The following is a 19692-nucleotide window of genomic DNA, read 5'->3' as shown; positions in this document are numbered from 1 at the left end:
TCTCGGCTCACTGCCTGCAACCTCTGCCTCCCAGGTTCAAGTGATTCTCCTGCCTCAGCCTCCTGAGTAGCTGGAATTACAGGTGGGCACCACCACACCCATCTAATTTTGTATTTTTAGTAGAGACAAGGTTTCACCATGTTGGCAAGGCTGTCCTGGAACTCCTGACCTCAAGTGATCCTCCTGCCTTGGCCTCCCAAAGTGCTGGGATTACAGGCGTGAGCCACTGCGCCCGGCCGAAACCAGCTTCTTTAGGGGTCTATGGTTTGTTTGTTGAGAGGTGGGGTGGGTTCTAAGAGTTCCAAGAATGTCCACACTCATGTGCACACTCAGAGAAGTGCTTCTTTTGACTCAGAACAGAATCTCTAGAGGTGGCCATGGGCCAAAATGCTTCCGAGTGGAGAGAGGGAGAGTAGGGTGGGGACACTGGGGACATTGAGTTGCAGGCCTATGAGACATAGAGGACGAGGGAGGACCGGTGACTCCTGGAGACTGCCTAGATGCCACCTTCCCTAGGACACTTACTGCGACCCTTGGTCTCCTCCATCAGGACTGGCCAGTTGCCTAGCCTTGGGGTTCCCATGGCACGCTGCATGGGCACCTGTGACAACAAACTATCCCCTGGTGGTCTGAGGGCTCTTCAAAGGCAGGGACTCCCTTGCTGCGTATCCCTAGCAATGCAGCCATGTGCCATGTGGTTAGAAGGTGCCAGTGGAAGACACTTGCCCTTGTTCATTCCATTCTACATAGCCACAGAACTTTTAACCATGCCCATGGACACTGAGAATGAGAACTGCATTTCTCTGCCTTCTTTGCAGCGAGGTGTGGCCAAGAGCAGCAGTGGGAGTGGGAGGGGATCCACAGGATTAACTTCCCCGTCCTGCCTTTAAAGAGTAAACACACACTTCCGCCCCTGCAGGCTGGCTGGAATTTGGGCGGACAGAGGGCCCCCTTAATCTGTGCAGCTGAGGGAAACGCAGTAAGAGGGCACAGCAAGAGGACAGAAAGGGCCTGGCCCGCGATGCTGTGAGGCTGCCTCCCAGCCCTGCGCGGTTCGCCCCTGCTGTTTACCTGAGAGGGAATTGCAGTTCTATCTAGGCAAGGATTTGGTACCTTGGGTCTCTGCTTCAGCAGTCCAAGCTAAATACTATACGATGCTCAGAATGTTTGCTCATTCACGGTGATAACAGGCTCAGAGCCTTCCCCGATACCCCCAGCCAAGACTCTTCATGTCTCCTTGTTACAGGAAAGGGGTCCCGATCCAGACCCCAAGAGGGTTCTTAGATCTTGTGCAAGAAAGAATTCAGGGCCTGTGCGCAGTGCAAAGTGAAGACAGGTTTATTAAGAAAGTAAAGGAATCGAAGAATGGCTGCTCCACAGACAGAGCAGCCCCGAGGGCTGCTGGCTGCCCTTTTATAGTTATTTCTTGATGATATGCTAAACAGGGGGTGGATTATTCATGCCTCCCCTTTTTAGACCACATAGGGTAACTTCCTGAGGTTGCCATGGCATTTGTAAACTGTCATGCGCTGGTGGGAGTGTAGCAGTGAGGGTGGCCCTGGGTCACTCTCGTCGCCGTCTTGGTTTTGGTGGGATTTAGCTGCTTCTTTACTGCAACCTGTTTTATCAGCAAGGTCTTTATGACCTGCATCTTGTGCTGACCTCCTATCTCATCCTGTGACTTAGAATGCCCTTAGCCTCCTCGTAATGCAGCCCAGGTGGTTTTAGCCTCATTTTACCCAGCTCCTATTCAAGATGGAGTTGTTCTGGTTCACGTGTCTCGGACACCCTCACTGTGAACAGAATAATCTCCACCGCTCTAGGAGATGTCCACATCCTAATCTCTGAAATCAGTGAATATGGTAACTTAGGTGGCAGAGAGATCTTTTCAGATGTGACTAAAATAAGGACAGGAGTGAGGAGGCCATGTGGTGTGGGACCCTGGAACCAGACCCAGTGAGTACTGGCCAATGCTGCAAAGACCAGTGCGTGCCAGAGCAGGTGTCCACAGACCTGACAGCCACACTTCTCCTTACAGGACAGAAAAGCGGCCAGGGCTGTCATCTGGCATCCCATGGGGTAGGTCACACCCTAACTGGAGGTCATTGGGAGCCTCAGGCAACATTTCCCCACCCCCAGCACCTCACTGACCCCTTCACCACAGATTCCATCATGGGAAGGAGGAGGGGAAGACCCTGGAAGATGGAGCAGAAGCCAGCAAGAAGCTAAGGTCTCACCTGGCAACCACTGAGCAGCCTCAACTGGCACAGTCAAGGTTTCTGCCATCACAGGCCTGGGACTCGAGAGCAAGAGGGAAGCGGTTATAGACAGCACAGCAAGGTACCTTTTTTCTTTTGTGCATCTGCACATCTGTGTAAATCCCAGCCCGTCTACGGAAGGAGAAGCGGAATGCAGGAGAGGAATGTGGAGCCCACTCCTGTCATTGGCTTTCTGGAAATTTTTCATTGCTTTGTTGCTGGGAGTTTCACAGGGAGAGCTCAGATGTAGGTACAGCAGGGCCTGTGGGCCGGTGGAGGCTGAGCCAGCCTCCTTCTGTCCAGCTCTGTCCTGGGAGCTGCAGGGAGCAGCAAGGGGCACGACCTCCATTCTCCAGACCTCTACAGGCTCCTTTCTGCTTTTCACCTCACTCAAAATACCTCAGAGATGGTAAACTGGGCATTCATCTTTTCCTTTAAGGAATTAAGATTGCCAGCCTTCTCTGGGTATTCCTGAAGGTCACTCAGCCTGGAAACAGTTGATACAGCACCTGCAGGAAGATGTAGCTTCATGAGAAATGGCCTTCCAGTTGCTGGGGGCCACTCCTGTTGGGGTGTTCAGTGCAGGGCTTGGAGAGCACTCCGCCCCTCCATCAGCGCTAGCTGAGCTGGCATGAGGGTGGAGTGACATCTACATTATGCCCTTCCCGACATGCATTTCCTATCAGGGTCCCTTGGGTAGAAAACCTCCTCCATGTCCAAGGGCTGGGGCAGGTGAGGCCTGTGGTAGTGATTATTACTGTTTTATTATATAAAAGAGAAATTGTTGAGGCTTTGACCGTGTGGAAGTCTGGTCATGGCATATGACCAAGTGGATCCAACTCAGATGCTGAGAGTCACTACCTCTAAGCCTCTTTAAGGCTCTCAGTCTTTAAGGCTAACTCCTGCTGCCATCATCATGATGGCCACCAGGGAGCTCATCATCTTGGAAAACTGACCCAAGCTTGGACACAGCTCTTCTCCTGAAAGAAGGAACACTGGGCTGACAAGTGGCAGGTGCCTACTGAAGAGTACTTAAGAAAGGAGTGCTTCAAATGACGGGGTGCCTGTCTGCCCGGGGTCCACTCCTAATACCCTACTTTATAACTTCTGTAGGAGCTGATAGGGTGTGGGCCATTGCCATGTCCCCAAAGTTCAGTTGAAGCTTGTTGCAGCCAGGCTTGAGTAAACACATGCTGTAGTTAGAAAAGCTGAGATTCTTGGCTCGCTCATGCCATGTGGCCACCCGGATGTCTAAGATTGCAAGTTGAGTTGTCCATTTATTCAGGCAGAAAGCATTTCTTCTGGGCGCTTGAATAAGCTTTATTTCCTCTCTTACTTCTGGGTTTCTCATGAAAAAGAGTGACCTTCTAACTCTCAGGACTGGGACTAGGGTCACATTTCCAGGAAGCCTTTCTGGATGTGTGGGTCCTCTTCCTGCCCCCAGCCCTTTGAGCTTCCCTCTACCCTCGCACGGGAACTCATCCTGCTGCTGTCTGCTGCTGTCAGTTTTCCCATGCAGAGCTTGAGCTCCTTCACGGTCAGGGGCGTGGTTCTCAGCTGGGTCTGGCAGCATGCAGGTCCTCAGTGCATGTTCTTGGATGAGCCAAGGAAGGCTGGGATAGATGCAAACCCATAATATAACCCTAGGGATATGGCAACCACACACCACGGCAGTGACGCCCTGGTAGAGGTGGGACCCTTGCTCTGTGGCAGGAACACAATCGCCTTACTATGTGTTGGAAACAGATGCTTGGTGCTGCAAAGTAAAATCAGCACTGAGACAAAGGATCTTTCAGCAACGCAAGTTTTACTTCCTGGACTGCAGGAAGGGTGCTCTTACTAGCCACCGTGCCACGAGAGGACAAAGAACAAAGGGATACACACAAATTTATCCCTTACGCATTTGGGGTTGTCCTTACTGCTGTGTCTGATCTCCGTTGGCTGGAGCCAGACCTCACAGTCTAAACTAAAACCCAATTGGCTAACAACTTAAAACTTTTCTAAACAGGTAGAAGCAGTGGAGAGCTGGGACATGCCTGTGAGCGTGTTCAGCACAGAGATACTGGTTAAAGTACAAGGACACAGACTGTACTATGTGCCGGTAAGCATGGCATGTCTAACAGCTACAGAGGATAGGGCTTGACAAAGAGTTATTAGCACACGTATTCTTTAACAAGAAAGGAAACTTTAAAGAGGAACTTTTCTACTTCCCACAGCTATGGGAAGTAGCTTCGCCCTGTGTTTTGCATTCAGGATCATAACTTTCAAGGGGAGAATTCCATTAGTGAACGGGAGGCTCTTCCCCGACACACCGACTGTGTTGCCATGGTGGGGAGGGGCAGTGGAGGGCCCTGGCTCTTTTCTTCATAAACTATGTCTGCTTTCATGTTCTCTCCTCCTGTCTGTTCCCCCAAATAAGCCATGAACTGAGGGATGACGGGACAAAGTGAGGCAAAAAAAAAAAAACCTTTATGGTGTCTGCTTCTTGATTCTGGCTTTCCCAGCTCTGGGCTGGCTACCTGGGTAGACGCAGAGTCCCCAGGGCCAGGAACTAGACCACAGCACGTGTCATTTTCTCCTGGGCCTGGCATGTGGTGCTGTCGGGGACACTTAATCTTGGCTGGTGACTGACTGGCTGACCGGAGACCGGATTCCAGATGGGAAAGGAACAGACATTTGCCCCCAACAGATAGCTCATGAGGACAAGCAATCAGTTATTCAGGGAGCAATTATTAAATTAGGGACCTGTTTGGACCTTTCAGCCTTGACTGCTCTGTTCCTGCTGCCTGGCAGGGTGAATTAGCACCCCCAGAAAGAGGAAAGAAAATGCATCCAAGCAAGGCTTGGAAACACTCAGCTCTGTCTCCCAATCGGCAGTGGGGGTACAGGGGTCCCAGGTTTGCTCCCAACTCGCTGAGCTCTTTTACCTCTCCGAGGCTTGCTTTTCTTGTCTGTTAGGACTGTAAACCTGTTCTGCCTAACTCTCAAGTGCGGTTGGGATGGGGGACTTTGCTCCCTGTAAAATGCATGCCACTATGAGCAAGCGGTTGTAGGTATCACCCGCTGAAAGCTCAGCAGGAGAGGACGTGGAGCCCATTTGCCGCTGTGAAGATCTGGGTTTTCTGTGGGTTTTCTTTGCCTGCCAGCTCCGTCTGGCCAAGGCTTGGGAATCTGGACTGGATTTTGCCAGGCTGGACTCAGTGAGAGTGGGTGCTGTGGTCCATGTTCACAAGCCACTGTGTGGCCTTCCCTTCAGCCCTCTGCCTGTGGAATCTAAACCTGAGCCTGACCTCCCTCGGTGCCTGCCCTGCACTGAGCTCTGTATCTGGTGGACGCATGTGACATGCTGGGCTAGTCTCCTCTTGTGACTATAATAAATCATGACACATTTAGTGCCTTTCAATAACACAAATCCATTCTCTGACAGTTCTAGAAGTCAGAGATTGGGTCTTATAAGGTGAAAATCAAGGGCAGAAATGCTGGTTCCTTCCGGAGCCTCTCAGGAGACTGATTTCCTGCCTTTCCCACCTTGCAGAGGCTGCCTGGATTCCTTGGCTTGTGGCCTCTTCTTTCATCTTCAAAGCCAAACAGGGACTATCAGACCGCTCTCTGCCTCTGTTATTATAGCGCCTTCTCCTCTCTCCTCTGATCCTCCCTCTTACAAGGACACTGAGGATTACACTTAGGGCACGCCCAAGATCATCCAGGAGCACCTCCTAGCTCAAGATCTTTCACTTAATCCCATTGGCAAAGTCCCTTTTGCCATGTAAGGTGACATACTCACAGGTTCCTGGGGTGAGGAGGTGGGCATCTTTGGGGGCCAGGATCTAGTCTATCTCACAAGTTCTCTGCCCTACATGTGGAAGGGATGGGCAGCACCCCAATTCCAGTTCCCAGTAACCCTGGCCACCCTGGTCTGGCAGACATCTGGGGACCCCCACTTCACCAGGATGCTCTACAGGAAAGGAGCACCAGAGACTGGACTTAAACAGTGGGCCTCGTTACAGGGCGAAGGAACTGGAGGCGGCAAGACATGTTTTAATTATTTAGCAGTGTGTGCATTAGAAGGCCATTATATGGAATAGCAAATTATAAACAACAACTTCTACAATAAGGTAATAAAATAAATAATACATTAACGAGGTGCAGCGCTCCCGAGTCAGAGGGGCTGACAGTAATGGAGCTGTGCGAGACGCAGCGGTCGGCTGGAGCCACAAAGCTGCAGACACTGAGCGAAGCTGGAGCGAGGCAGGGGCTGGGCCTCCCACCTCCCCGGCCCGCAGGTGTCCAGGGGCCAATGAGGAAGGGTCGCTGCCAGTGCTGAGACAGCTGGGCTGCGCCTGTCGGAAGCTCATGGTGAGGTTTCCCCGTGAAGCTGCCTGGCCACACTCCCCTCAACTCGGGACTCGGATGACCACCACGGCCTTACAGGTGCCATGAGGTGAGTCGCATAGGTTCAGGGTCTCGACAGTGTGGATTCAAATGCTGGCACTGCTGGTTACTAAGCCTCAGAGTTCTCACCTGAGAAAGGGAATGATGATAACATCTCTCTCTCATAGCACCACCAATGCTGCGATCAGCACTCGTGAAGCTCTGAGGGTATGGGCATACAGTGAACTTGCAGTGACTATGAGCTCTTTATTTTCAGCTCTTATTATTTTAGCAATAGGGCCTGGCTCTGTCACCCAGGCTGGAGTGCAATGGTGCAATCACAACTCACTGCAACCTCGAGCTCCGGGGCTCAAGACAGCCTCACATCTCAGCCTCCTGAATAGCTGAGACTACAGGTGTGTACCGCCATGCCCAGCTAATTTATTTTACTGTTATCATTATTTGTAGAAACAAGGTCTCGCTTTGTTGCACAGGCTGGTTTTGAACTCCTGGGCTCAAGGAATCCTTTCACCTAGGCCTCCCAAAGTGCTGGGATTACAGGTGTGAGCCACTACACCCAGCCAGCCATTGTCATCATAGTAGGCTGGATCATGGCCCCCAGAGATACATATCCAGGCCCTAATCCCCAGAATCCGTGAATATGTTACCTTGCATGGCAAAAGGGACTTTGCAGATGGATGAAAGGAAAGACCTTTAGATGGAAAGATAATCCTGGATAATCCAGGTGCACCCTAAATGTAACCATGAATGTCCTTGTAACAGGGATGCAGAGGGGGAATTGACACAGAAGAGGACAACGTGACAATTGAGGTCAGATGCAACACTGCTGGCTTTGAAGGTGGAGGGAGGGGCCACAAGCCAAGGAATGGAGGAAAGGCAGCTCTGGAAGCCAGAAGCCAGGAAAGAAAGGGAAATGGATTCTCCTCTGCAGCCTTCGGAGAGAACAGCCCTGCCAACACCTTGGTCTTGGCCCTTTGAAACTGGTTTTGGACTTTTGACCTTCAGAATAGCAAGAGAATAAATGTGTGTGGTTATAATCTACCCATTTTGTGGTAATTTGTTCTGGCAGCCATGGGAAATGAGTATAGTTGTCATGCACGTCATAGTTCCCATGGGCAGTGGTAAAGGATGCTATCAAGCAAGGCTGGGATGTTCCCTACCATCTTGTTCATGGATCGCACATTTATTGAGCACCTGGTATGTACTCAATACATTTTTTTTGGTGCTGCTAGGCAAGGCTGTGCACAGCCCATTATAAATAGAAAATGTCCCTCAGAGCATCAGAGAAGACGGCGGTGGGCTCTATAGTCACTGACCTGGATGGCAATTCTAGCTCTAATTAGTTATATGCCTCTTGGCAAAGTATTTAGCTTCTCAGGGCCTCCCTGCCTGAGTTTTTCCAGTGGGAATACTCTTAGCATCTCCCTCATAGAATCCTTGTGGCGATTAAATACACAGAAGGATTTTACAACAGTGGTCTGAGACATGCATTCCTCACTAAGCAGTGGCTAACATCATGACAGAGCAAAACAGGCAGACCAAATTCCAATGAGAGGGCCAGGGGCATTCCTTCTGTGTCCCAGTCAGAGGGAAGAGCATGTGCAAAGGCCCTGGGGCAGGAAGAAGTTGTGAATTCAAAAAAACTAGACAAAGGCCAGAACAGAGACAGAGTGGTGGCATGTGAGGATGTGCAGTAAGCTGAGGCCAGAGGCAGCAAGTTCCTGGAGGTCACGGTGAGGATGTCACCAGTATCCTCAGAACTGTGGGAAGATTTGGAGTGGTTTTTAGGCAACCAAGTGATACAATGTGATTTGCGCCTTTTAAAAATTACTGTGACCACTGAGTGGAGACTGGAACAGAGAGGAGTCAGAGAGGCTCTCAGGGAATCTGAGAAAGGGCTTTTGCAACTTGAATGAGACATGTGTCTGGGATCAGGATGAAGAAAATGGAAAAGTCGAGAGGAAGTCAGAGGAACAAAAGAAACAGCTTTTGTAGGGGCCCAACTGCTGCATTGGGGAGGCTGGTATGTGTGGTGGAGTGGGGAGGGGTGGGAAGCAGGCAGGGTCACATGGTGGGAGGAAATAGGAAGCGAGAGCAGCATAGTTGGCCAGGCGTGGTGGCTCACGTCTGCAAGTCTGTAATCCCAGCACTTTGGGAAGCTGGGGTGGGTGGATCACGAGGTCAGGAGTTCGAGACCACCCTGGCCAACAGGATGAGACCCTGTCTCTACTAAAAATATAAAAATTAGCTGAGTGTGGTGGTACATGCCTGTAATCCCAGCTACTCTGGAGGCTGAGGCAGGAGAATTGCATGAACCCAGGAGGTTGGGTTGCAGAGAGCCGAAACTGCGCCACTGCAATGCAGCCTGGGTGACAGAGTGAGATTCTGTCTCCAACAAACAAACAAAACCCCAGCATTAGTTCAGATGTCAGAAGGGACCCTCCAGGGCTGTCATGTGCCGTGGTGCTGGTCGTTCACTAGACAAGTACACCCAGGCAGTTGGGGCAGGTTGAGGCAGGCAAGAGGGGCTGACATCCAGCCAGTGTTCAGCTGGTAAAGCTGGGCTGGGTCTGCTCAAAGGAAGGGAGGGCCTTTTCCTGTGCCCCACAGATATGCTCTAAGGACTCTGAGGACAGCGTAACTCTGGTCACCCCAGAGCAGGACTGTGGTCATTTTGGGATGAGATAGAGCACATCTTGTGACTCTCACACAACCTGTGGTGGGAACAGAGCACTGACGTGGCACTCGTGACTTGGAGTGTCTTGGGGTGAGCTGCCACTTGCTCACAGAGTGACCTCCAGAAACCCCTCTGAGCCTTGATTGCCTTGTCTGTAAAAGGGCATAATAACGCCTCTCATCTGCATTGCTCACTGGAGTCCCAGAGTTTAAAAAGGATGCAGAGAAGCCGGGCAACATCCCGCACTCCCTGTAGACCACAAAACTCCGGACGTTGTACATCCGGTCCAGCCTGGTTTCTCTCCTTGCCATATTTACAACTGAGCCTCTGACCCCAGCTCCTTGGGTGATAATGAACTCCATCCCTGACCACCAGGAGACCCTGCTGGGGTTTCTCTTAACACTGCTTGACTTGACCACAATCATCCCAATTTATACTGAGTTATTTTTTTATTTTGTTTTTGTTGGTCTTGCCTCATGAAACTGTAAAGTATCCATTCTGTCTCAATCACTTTTGTCTCTTCACAGTCTAGGACAATGCTTGATGGATATTTTTGGATACTGATAAATATTTGTTGATGAGTGAGTGGATTCAGTGCTCCTGAAGGACCCTATCAAATGGCTGAAGGTGTCTGCCACACACACAGGTGCACATCAGCGCTCGCCATGTACACACAGCAGCTGGCTGAGGGCAACTGAGATGAGGGTGGGGGAAAACTGCCTGCTTCTAATTTCTAGAAAGGGAGAAAGAAATGGAGGAGAGGAGAAATGGACATTTGAAGGGGAACAAAAGCACAGAGAAAGAAGGTGTCTATTTCGGGGTTGTTTATTTTGTTGAGGATTTTATGATGGTCCCAGGATTTGCCTGACGCCTGGAATGACCCAGCTTTTCCCTAGCCCTAATATGAGCCTCAGATGAGGGTTGTTCTGAAGTGACTTATGACTGATTTCGGCAGAATGAGAACGCCAAGGTACAGAGAGACTTAAAAGGGGCACCTGAAAAGCAGGCTCTATTGATCCATTCCATAGCATATTAATTATGAATGATGAGAACATTTCAGAAAGGTGTGATGGGCCGCTCTGTGATCCTTTCTGCAGATGCCTCTTCAGGAAGGAATTTTAGACTTAACATTTAAGGGATTGTTCTACGATCTTCTAACAGGCAGCCCCAGCAAGGGAAAAAAGCCTCCAAGTCTGGTCCTGCGTCCTATTTGTGTATCTGAGAAACTGGTCTTCCGCATCTGTTCTGATTTCTTTCTCAGCCAATGAAATGAGATTTCTTCACTGCCTCACACTTGCCGGATATTTATTCAGGACTCATTTTAGAACCAGGAAGCTCCTTAGCCCAAGCGATTTGCACTTCTTGGTGAACTCTTCAACACAAATGTAGAAAAATTAAATGCTTTTTTTTCTGTAATGAGATTTTCCTTAATGTCAATTTCCTTGAACATTTACTTATTGGCTGCTGTCGGAGCTGTCTTCAGGTGCCATGGCTGCAGCCGCAGCCCATGCTTAAGCTGTATGTGATCTTGCTAATCGGAAGGGTTTGGGAAATATTTTACCCTCGACGGTGACCTGTATTACAATTAAAGCTTATGGCGTGGGGGTCTCTTATTTGCCTAAGGAGCCAACACGATTTGCTATGTAATTTGAGAAGCACTTACAGTACAGCTATCCATGCTGTAAGCTGATTATAAATAAAGTTCAGCCTAGTTGCTTCCATCAGAATATCAGCATTCACAGTCAAATAAAAGGACGCCACCCTGATGCACAGTTGCTCTGTATTGCTTTTGTACATAAATCAGATTCTCTTAGCAACTGCTGCATATCATGTTTATTAAACACCTTCTGGTTATTACAGAGCAGGGTACTAAAAAATCCCTCTCAAAGAGTCTTAGAAAATCTTTTCACTTCTCAACTATTTTTAAAGTCTACTTGGGGTGAAAGGTGCTTTCTGCAGAAGAGGACCTTCGAGGGCTTGGCCTATTGAGTGGGCTCTGGAAGTCACATGAGCAGAGGCTTTTTATTTTTTTACTGACTTTGCAAACAGAGCAACATGTCTCCCGTCAAACCCCTTGCCTCATTTTGTCCGTCAAGGTTCATAGGACGGAAGGAAAATTAATCTTTTTCTCTTGTCACGGCGGACAGACAACTGGGGATTCTTTGAGCTGAAAGGGCTTTGAGAAGCTGCGGTATCCAGCTCCCTGGTTGGACAGACGAGGAGACCAAGGAACAAACAGAGTAGCTGACCTGCGACTAGGTGATTACTGGGCAAGCAAGGGGCGGCGCCTGACTCACAGTCCTGCGCGTTTAGGGGCGCAAAGCCTCCAAGCTCCTTCAGTCATTCAGCTTATTTATTTATTCTATTAAAGTAAACACGGCTATAGTCTTAATGCATATTATTCAAGCTACACATAATTAGAGCAAAAGGTAAAGTCTCCACCACTGTCCTCCCAATGCCACTTCTGTCCCTTGACTACAGCAATGAGACATCCGAAGCAAGAGGCAGATGCGATTAAGGCTCTTGAGATGGGGAGATTATTCTAGATGCTCAGGTGGGCCCCAAAATGTAATCACCAGTGTCCTTATCAGAAGGAGGCAGAGGTGGATTTAACACTCTCACCCCTTTTGCTCAGCATTTTATAAACCTATGTGTATTTGCACAAAAGTAGGTTGGTGTTTTTTTCAGAGACAAGATTGTACTGTACATATTGCTCTGCAAATTGCTGTTTTTTTTTTAGCTCTCCTTTCACAACATCTCAGAACTCCTTCCACATTGGTGTACAGACACACACACACACTACACTACACACACACACACACACACACACACAATTATATATAGACCACCCTCTTTCTTTTTAATGCTTACATAGTACTCCACAGTAGTAATGAGCATCATTTATTCACACTTCCCCATTATGAACACTTAGCTCACTTCCACTTTTTTGATGCTATTAATACAATCAATGTTTCAGTGAATACCATAGACGAGCTATTTGCATGTGCATTTGAGGAAATCTCTAAGGTAGATGATTGGGAATGAAATTGCTGGGACAAAGGGTATGTGCAGTTTAAATTTTAATAAATTCTGCCTGATTGTTCTCTGAAAGGACTGAAGTAATTCACAGTCCCACCAGCGGCGTTGGAGGCTTTTCTAGGTAGGCGACAACCTTGCTGATGATTTTATATCAAGGGCCTCACTTTAAAAGATTATATGTAGACACTATCACAGGATTTTATAAAAACGAAGCCTTCAAATATTATGCAGTCATCAGTTCCTCTGTAGAAGAAAGTTAGAAACAGTGGGAAATATGTATGCATCTAATAAAAGTAAAAATCCTTCCTCCCGTGATGACCACCTTAGTGAGCTTTTCTTCTAGACTTTGTGTAAGGAGAATATACATTTACATAAGACAGGCCCAGGACCACGTGACATACGTATAGTTTGTAGTTGACTGTTTATATTTAATGAGGTATAGGGGAGCCCTGCCCATAGAACCGACTGCAAATCGACATACTGTTTCAATGGTTTATAATAGTTTTTCAGTCCCCTATTGTTGGGCACAAGCGTTTCCAGGTTTTGGCCATTGTAGAAGATGCGGTAATGGTTTCTGCTCTCAGATGTGTGTGCGCATGCTCTGTCTCTCTAATTGATTTCATCCCTCTTTTCTGCTGCTCTGCCTGTTCCAGAGCCTCTTCAAGATCCCTAGAACATGCCACTGCCTCATATTTTAAGAATCTGAGGCTTACCTCATTACCCCACCTGTGCGTGTGTGTGTATGTGTGAGAGAGAGAGAGACAGAGAGAGAGAGAGAGACAGACAGAGAGGGGGGAGGGGGGAGAAACAGGGTCTCCCTCGGACACCAGGTTGAAGCACAGTGGTGGGATCACTGCTTACTGCAGCCTTGATCTCTCAGGCTCAAGCAATCCTCCCACTTCAGCCTCCCAAGTAGGTGTGATGAAAGGTGCCTGCCACCATACCTGTGTTTATTTTTGTAGAGGCAGGGTTTCACTGTGTTGTCCAGGCTGATCTCGAACTCCTAGACTCAAGCGACCCACCTACCTCAGCCTCCCAAAATGCCGGGTCACATCTGTAATCCCAGCACCCACTTCACTCTCCATGTGCACCCATCTCAGACTTTCCTCCCAGCCACTACCTTGGACTGCCCCGATCTCCTAAGATGACAAAAACTCACCTCTGCCCAGAGAGGTCTGGATCAGTTTCTGGGGCTGCTGGAACAAAATACTATAAACCGAGTGGCTTAAACCAGCAAAAATTATTCTGTCACAGTTCTGGAGGTTGGAAGGCCAAACTCAAGGTGCTGGCAGGGCCGCACGTCTTCCAAAGAATCTAGAAGAGAATCTATCCCTGCCTGTTCCAGCTTCTGGTGGCTCCTGGAGTTTCTCGGTGTTCTGTGGCTCGTGGCAGCATCACTCTGATCTCTGCCTCTGTCGTCACATGGCCTTCTCAGCATCTGTTCTCTGTCTCTCTCGTAAGAACCTGCCATTGGAGTTAGGACCCACCTGGTTAATACAGGATGACCTCATCTTGAGATTCTTCAATGAATTACACATGCAAAGATCCTTTTTACAAATAAGGTCACATTCACAGGTACCAGGCATCAGGATGTGGACACAGCTTTCTGGGAGCCACTGTTCAGTCTACGATGAGACCACTCTTGTGGTTGCCTTCCTTACCAGTGCCACCCGCCATCTTTACCCGCCTACCCCCGCCCTGTAAGCAGACAAAGGACCTTCTCAAACTGCGCTGCTCTGGGGTTTTGGTTCTGAAAGCTTTTGATGCCACAGTCTTTGGGGCTACTCCTCAAACCCTGGTCACAGGATGAGACTCAGTGTTGGGGTATCACAGTCCCCTACATGCTTCTCAGAACAGGTCTTAACAATTTGTCTCCTTAGAGGTCTGTTTCTAGACTTGCCTCTTCACCCAGCCTTCCCGCCGTGCATCACAGCCTGAGGCATCAGGCCAACGCGGCTGGGGTCCCAGGTCTCTTAGCCAAGGAGGAATGGCATCCACCAAGATATTCAGGTCATGCATTCAATAGCACAGGTCCAGAAGGTAATCAAAAGTAATGTCGCTTTGCTCACACGTCAGAGCTTCTGTCCCTCTTTTGGATCTCCTGGACCTTGGCAAATCTCCACTCTTTATGGGTAGATTTGATTTTTCGAAACAGTCAGTGGCCACAGAGGACTAAAGCAGCTCCTAAGATGGATGACGGGAAGCTGGAGAAACCATTTGGGGTCAAGAAGGATGGCAGATAAGGAAGCCAGGAGGGCACAGAGCAGAGAGTGGCTCCGAATGTGGCATGGGGGTTGAGCCCCCCAAAGTCAGTGCTTCCAAGGGAACAATGTGCACACTTGAAAATTCTCACAGTTTTGTTCTAAAAAAATACCCATGTGATTCTTCGTATCACTCAAAAATAACTGTGAGTAGTTTTATGGGGGACATTTGCATTGTCGCCTTCCAGTTCTTTCTCTTACCCTCACTAAGGGTTTAGAATGGGGATACTGTATTTGATCGGAAGTCTGAATGAAGCTGTCGCCCGAGCCATTTGCTCTAAGCCCTTTATGTTTATGAGCCAGAAAAACATGCGACAAAGTTGGGGTGAGACGGGCTAGTAGTCGCTAACTTTTAAATTTTGTCAAAGTTGAAACTGTAGAAAGAAAAAAAAAAGCAGCTCCCATGTACTGTCACCATCATTTCATAAACAAAAGGGTGTTTAAACAGCAAAGAGGAGGCAGAAATCACATCATCTCACGAAACAGCTCTTCCGATGGAAAGGATTTTGCTTTATGAAAACCTCAGTGTATTATCTTCCTTGTTCTCCCTTGGCTGCAGGTTAGTGAAAACTTGCTGTAAACCAGCACCACCCGTGAGTCATGGGTTGCTGTGAATAGCACGTAGAAGGCTAAAAACCCTAGAGACAGGTGTTTACAACACTTGACCTTACTCCTGACAACGGCGCTGGACGGCAGACACCCTTAGCTCTGTTTTATACGTGGGGGAAGTGGGGCTTTACTGGTCGAAGTGATTTTGCTTAAGGGCCCCAGACCCAGCTATGGTAGAGGAGGAATTGAAACTTCAGTGGCCTTGACTCCAACTCCTGTGTTAGTTTCCACCGACCACATTGCCTCTCACTCAGTACAGGTGTATTCTCCATTCCAACAGCCTTGGGCTTTACAAATTCACCGGCACAGGCGTTCATGGAGCTATTTCTATATGCAAGGATCTGTGCTCAGTTCTGGGGTTACAGAGATGCATGAAGCGGGATTCCTGACCTCAGTGAGCTCGCCTTCCTATTGAAAGAACCAGCAGATTCACATAAAGCCACTGATGAACGCTGTAGTGATAGGCATCCCAGTCACTGTGAGTGCATAAGGTCAGGTCCGCGTGGAGTCTGGGTGTGTCGATTATGAACCACACTTTCAGGAGACACTCTAACACCACTGGCCAGCATGCAGACCTTTCCAGAAGACAATTTAATAATATGGTATTTTTTTTAAATATGTATTTTCTTTGACCCAACAATCCCACTGCTGGGAAATTATTTTAAGGACATAGAGAAGTGTGCAAACAGCAACATACCAAGGATGTTCATTATAATCCTACTTATAACACAGAGACCTGTTTAGAAAATAGATCCTTGCCTTCCAAGAGAAAAGTGCTCTATGAGAAAGTACAAGCAGAGGTGTCTCTTCTTTTTCCATCAAAGAAGAGACAGACCTGGGGTCTGGGGTCTGACAATCCTGAAACCTGACTTTGTGACCTCGAGCAGATTGTGACCTCTTTGGTCCCAGTTTTGGACTCAGGAAGTGGGATAAGAGAAGCAATGTCCCTGGAGCCATTGGGAGGTGGGCTATATCATGTGGGGATCCCTCGACTCAGGTCCTGGGAGAGGGAAGGCACCATGGGGGTGGGCGCTATTGATATTATTTTTAAAAAGTGATTTCCGACCACAGCTTAAAAACCCTGGTAATTTCAGAAACCCAGAGCAGGGCAAGTTGAAGACAGAGCTGAGCTAGGGGTGACGGGGAGGGGCGGCTGTTCTGTCCCAGGTGAGCTCCAGGGCTCCTGCCCCTGCGAGCCCCTCTGCTGGCACGAGGGTGCAAAACTGCAGGTCATTTACGCTCCCCTGGCATTTAGCACGAGAGGAGGAGTAATTGCCCTGGCAGTGTCCTGGCTGAGTTCCAATTTGGGTGATTACATTCTGCCTACTTAAAATTCCCCTCTCTGGTATCCATGGTAGAAGCATTCTTCAAACCCTCTCCTGTTACGGGGGAAAAAAATTAAAAGAAAGGAATCAACCTAGCCTTCTATGGCGCATGGTATATAGGGTTGCTCTGTGCACCCCAGAAATGTTTTCCTTTAAGAAAGGGGGTGGAGGGTCTCCAATGGAATAAATCTGTCAAACATGTTGGAATTTTCCAGAAAGATTTTGTTTCAGGAGGGAAGACAGTGTGGGTGGGAGCTCTGCGGCTGAATATGGAGAACACTTAGGTGAAGAGAGTCGTTTAGGTGAGGCAGCTATGTCACCTGCTCCGGGTCGTGCCTGGTGGGCTTGGGGCTCAGGGCTCAGGCCTCAGTCCTTTGCCCACTCCCCCACCCCCTCCCTCCCCATAACACCTCCTGCCTGTTGCATTCTTGGTGTTACTCAATTATAGAATATGAAATTGTTTCCTTTCATTTGGATGTGATTGGGAGTGATGTATGGATAACAGCTTGAGAATTCAAATTATTCTACAGATCAACATGACCCGAGAGAAGAAAAAATGTTTTGACTATTACACTAAACAAACCGGGCTGGATGTCAGAGAGATGCTGGGCCGTGCACATCTCTGCGTGCACGATTTGCACTCATCCTAAGTGGCTTTATTAATTAAAGCACACCAGGACTTTCAAACATTTGTACCAAATGCATTTTTTAGACACACACACATGCACAACAAATGGTTCGGTAAAAGCAGTAAAGTTGGATTTCAGAAAGTACCCCCTCCCTTCGCGCGCTTCCCGACTAGTAAGTGATCCTTCAGAAGTCTCAGCTTCCTATTTCCATGGGTCTGAAAGAATCACAATTAACCCCTGATTTACGGGAGGGCTGTAGAGGTATGAAATATGAGAAACCTCAGCAACAGAGACAGAAATGCAGAAGGACTCGTGTGCAGGGATGATGCGGGCAGAGCCTGTCTTCAATCACGGTGTCTGTGCCGGCGAATTTACGATAGTGTCAACACACAGCTGAATAAAAAGCCAAAATATTCACTGCAGATGAACCCTCCGTATCTCTGTATGTGTTTGCCCATTTATCCATCCACGTTTCACAAAAGGCAGCTGTCCCTCGCATTCCTGTGTTCGACCCCTCCCTGTTAGGCAGCAGTGGCCGTGAGCTCGTTGGTTTTGGGGTATTTGGCTGTTCTCATGCCTCTTTTGATGACCAGGTGAGACTGAAATAACACGTGGTTAAACTGCAGCTCCTCTCCGCTTAGTCTCCTACCCTTAGATGGACAAACAGCCAAGGTTGCATGTTGCCACGAGTTTTTGTTCTGCTGATGTTCATGTGAGCAGAAGGAAATCTTTCTACTTGAAAATCCTAATCACTTGGAGGGATGTGCTCATGCACCTGGCTTCTCTGGAGGGAGAAAGCTAACTGCCAGTGCGTCTTCCACAATGAACCTGCGAGTGCTGCTGTCACTGCAGCTATAATTGCCCAGAAAGATCGACCCTCTGCTGAACAACTGACTCCACTCCACTGCTTCACACTTCGAATGCATTTCCATCCAACCTGTCCCACATGGTCTGGAAGGGGGTGTTTTGGTGTCAGAACAAGGGACGGTTTCGGTCAGAGCCCTGGATCTGTGCAGGGAGGCAGCCCAATGTTGTTCGCCTGCAGATCCACATAAATTAATCCTGGCGAGGGTGATCTTAGGTGGCCCTCAGCTAGGAGGTTCCTACCACAAGACTGGCTTGGGTTCCATCTGCAAAAAATTAGACACAATGAAAAGGGCTGAGACTCAGCAGTCATCCAGAGAACAAAGTGACAGGTTTCAGTTTCCTCCAAATTGTTCATATATTTTTCCATAATTATATTTTCCAGTACCCAAGCCCTGTTTTTAAAATTTTTTGAACGCATGCTTATTTAGACAAATTATTTTAAAAGCCCTATGAAATATTAGCACCATTTTAGTGGGTATGTCTCAAAATGACATCATACAGAAGAAAAAGAGGAAGAAAATAAAGGAGATGTTTCCAGTAACGGTCAAATACACCAATCTGTACACCCCTTTCAGAACTGAATATTCGTTTTCTGGTCTTAGCCATGATGATATTCATATCACCACTTTAACAATAGGGTTTTATTTTCTTACAGTGAAGCTGACTGACAAGGGATGAGGAACGAAAATTACAATTTCAGAACCTCTTTGCTCAGCTTTTGGGAAAGAGCGAACTCTCCCCTGTGCAAACCACCTCGTGATTTTTCAGGAAACCAGGCTGAGAAACTTGGATTCCAAAACCTAGAGAAAGATGTGAGCTGCAAAACTTTCTTTTGGGGGGTGAGGAGGTAGGTGTGGGGAGAAGAGGCTTCTGCTGGAGGCGTCTCCACTGCACGGGCTGGGGGACGGGGTAGGGGGGATTCCACGTGCTGGCGGTATTGACTAGAAACAAGACTCATTTTGTCGGTCTTTTCCTGGATAAAGCACTGATCAGTTCCCCCACTGCAGCTGTTTTGTTCTTCAAATATATTATCACTTTTTAAACTGATGGTAAAGGAAAAGAATACATTCATTTTTTTTCAGCCCAAGGAGGTTGCAGGAAAAAGCAGATCGGCTGCTGAGGTACAGCGTAGCATAATGTTGTTTTTCAAAACACCACCAGCTCTGCCTCCCCCCTTTTAATGGTATTCATTTTCCTTCTTAGAAAAGGGGTTAAAATTAGTAGGCACATTTCATATTAGCGTATTTCATGCAATAAAGCATAAATTATTTAAAATAACACGACCTTTTATCTTGCACCTTTTGAAGGAAGCAAATTAAAAATGTAAATTGGGAGCTAATTAATATGCAAATGTATTCATTCGCAGTTAACAATTAGCAATTAAACCTGCAGTGTCTACAAAGAGCACGGACAAAATTAGTAACTTAATTTATCATTAAAAAATGAAAACGTACACAAAATTTTAATTGACTTTCAAAATATTTCCCCTGCTTTTTTCCTTTCATTTTTTAATACCAAAAAAATATATTTTTTTCATATTATGCCTTACCTCTACAGATGAAATTGGGCACATGCAGCGTTCAGGGGGAGTTCATTAAATAGGATTGGGGAAAAGCATGTTAGGAAAAGTTTGCC

The 19692-nt window shown here is 47.9% G+C and overlaps 1 long non-coding RNA gene across 1 annotated transcript; it reads left to right on the top strand.

The window, feature by feature from the left end:
* The first annotated feature begins 40 nt into the window (after positions 1 to 40).
* LOC108304106 lies at positions 41 to 18870 on the top strand. The gene is made up of 3 exons (XR_001825130.2): positions 41 to 82; positions 2165 to 2340; positions 18713 to 18870. It is a non-coding gene; the product is annotated as an uncharacterized LOC108304106 (long non-coding RNA).
* The last annotated feature ends 822 nt before the right edge of the window (positions 18871 to 19692 follow it).

The sequence above is a fragment of the Cebus imitator genome, unplaced genomic scaffold, assembly GCF_001604975.1.
Source record: "Cebus imitator isolate Cc_AM_T3 unplaced genomic scaffold, Cebus_imitator-1.0 Scaffold52, whole genome shotgun sequence".
NCBI lineage: Eukaryota > Metazoa > Chordata > Mammalia > Primates > Cebidae > Cebus > Cebus imitator.
This window is presented reverse-complemented; position numbering and strand designations above follow the sequence as displayed.